General features: G+C 41.3%; 1 non-coding gene across 1 annotated transcript; it reads right to left on the bottom strand.

Annotated features, from left to right (window-relative positions):
• Positions 1-635: 635 nt before the first annotated feature.
• On the bottom strand, positions 636-739 carry LOC148571152 (small nucleolar RNA R71). Its single transcript, XR_015908315.1, has one exon. It is a non-coding gene; the product is annotated as a small nucleolar RNA R71 (small nucleolar RNA).
• Positions 740-2523: the final 1784 nt, after the last annotated feature.

Below are 2523 nucleotides of genomic sequence, written 5' to 3'. Positions count from 1 at the left end.
TGTGCTAGATTATTAATTAGTGTACATATTTTTTTTATTTGCATATTTTATTTTTTTATTTATTTTGTTACCATGAGCTATATGTTTTTCTCATTGAATGACGAGCTCACTGGCTGATCCGAGCTTAACTGCATTTGATCTTGAAATTGAAAGAACTATTTCACGTATTAGGCGAGCTCAACGTCGGTTAGCCTCTGAGGGTGGTGAAGTGATTGTTATCGATTCACCAGTCTCATCTGAGGGCGAATTTGACTCACCATCTGAGAGCGAAACAAGCTCCTTTACTATTGATTCAGTTGTTTCACGTGCAGATAGAATGGCAGCACCTAGGAGGATTACTCTCCAGGAAGATGGAGCCCCAGATTTTACACTGCAGCCGTATCAAGTGCATCACCCGACTCTGGCTGCAGATTTTGAACTAAAGACTGCACTAATCAACTTGATGCCTAAGTTTCATGGCTTACCTACTCAGGAGCCTATCAAGCACCTAAGGGATTTTCAGACATCCTGTTTTACTGTTAGGCGTCATGGTGCAAATGAAACTTCTATTCTGTTAACTGCCTTCCCGTTTTCTCTTGAGGGAAAGGCGAGGGAGAGAATTCTTGGAAAAATATTTCTCAGCTGAAGTTACAGATAGATTGAGGAAAGAGATCTCCTGTATTGTTCAAGGTGAATCGGAGACTCTCTATGAGTACTGGGAGCGTTTTAAGAACCTTCTGGACGCATGCCCCCATCACATGATTGACAGGATAGTGTTGATCAGCTACTTCACTCAAGGCATGAAGCCTCGGGATATAACTACACTGGATGGTGCTAGTAATGGTTCTCTGAAAATGTACAAGACCGCAGATGAAGCATGGCAACTGATCCGCGACTTAGCTGAGTCCACCAGGAATTACAGGCACAGGAACAACCACTCAAAAGCTGTTGCAGAGGTTTCCTCTAGCAGTGAGACTATTGCTCTTACACAGAGTATATGTGAAATGACCAACCTACTGAAGCAGATGTAGTTAAATCAACAATAAGCTCAGTCTCTCCCACCACAACAAAGCCAACAGTTGGTCCCACAAAGAGTATGCAGAATTTGTGCTGATTATAATCATTATACTGATGAATGTCCGTAGCTCTAACAAGAAAATAACACTGTGGCAGCAACTCATAACTTCTATGACCGCCCGAATCAAGGATACAATCAACAAGGCAGAAACTACAACCAAGGTGAGAACTATAACCAAGGGTGGTAGGACAACTCCAACCAGGGTTGGAGAGATAATTCTAACCATGGCTGGAGGGACAAATATAACAGAGGAGGCAGAGATAACAATGGAAAATAGAGGTGGAATAACAACAACCGACAGCAGAATCAGAACCAGCCTTACAGAGCACCTCACCTACGACAGTCCCAAGGATCCCAGCACAACCAACAACAGGTCCCACAGATCACTTATCCTACTTCCTCATCAAATGACGAGATGCTTCGTTCTCTTACACAAGGACAACAAGACATGCAGACTACACTGAACTCTACTCTAAATGGTCTGAATGCCACTTTACAAGCTCTTGTCTCCTGGATAGATTCATTACCTGCTTCCACCAACCAAACTTCAAGCTCTAGTGGAATTCCTTCTCAACCCCTACCTAATCCCAAGGGTGGCATCAATGCCATCACTTTGATGTCCGAAAACACACTGTAAGAGAGGAATCAGGAGGAGCCAAGCCCACTAGAACACACCCTTGTTGAGGATATGGTAGAAGTGGAAGATGCTGAAGAGGAAGAGAAAGTACAAGACAAGGTTGAAGAAGAAGTAGCTTAGCAAAGGAATGGAGAACCAAAGGAAGTAGAAGCTACAAGTGGCGCCCTTCCTATCCCATTTCCATACCTTGCAAAGAAGTCTAGAAAGCAGATGGAACTTGATCCCAAAATGGTAGAAATTTTTAAAAAGGTCGAGGTAACCGTTCCCCTTTTTGATGTCATTCAGCAGGTACCTAAATATACAAAGTTTCTGAAGGATTTATGCATACATAAAGATAAAATTAATGAATTAGAAACTATTCCTTTAGGTAGTTCTATATCTGCTTTAATGGGAGGTATACCTGAAAAAGGTAGTGATCCAGGTCCATGCATGGTTAACTGTACCATTGGAGGTGTAATATTTTTTGATTGCATGTGTGATTTAGGAGCGTGTGTTAGTATAATGCCATTGTCTATATATGATACTTTAAGGCTCCCTCCCTTAAAAAGATCGACAGCTCATTTTGTGTTAGCAGATAAAAGCATTATTACATTAGTGATCCAGGTTCATGCATGGTTAACTGTACCATTGGAGGTGTAATATTTTTTGATTGCATGTGTGATTTAGGAGCGTGTGTTAGTATAATTCCATTGTCTATATATGATACTTTAAGGCTCCCTCCCTTAAAAAGATCGACAGCTCATTTTGTGTTAGCAGATAAAAGCATTATTACAGTAGTTGGAATTGCTGAAGATGTATTAGTGAGCATTAAGGGGCTCACATTTCCCAT

Source organism: Arachis ipaensis, chromosome B3, assembly GCF_059453495.1.
Source record: "Arachis ipaensis isolate K30076 ecotype BB chromosome B3, ASM5945349v1, whole genome shotgun sequence".
In the NCBI taxonomy this organism is placed as follows: domain Eukaryota; kingdom Viridiplantae; phylum Streptophyta; class Magnoliopsida; order Fabales; family Fabaceae; genus Arachis; species Arachis ipaensis.
This window is presented reverse-complemented; position numbering and strand designations above follow the sequence as displayed.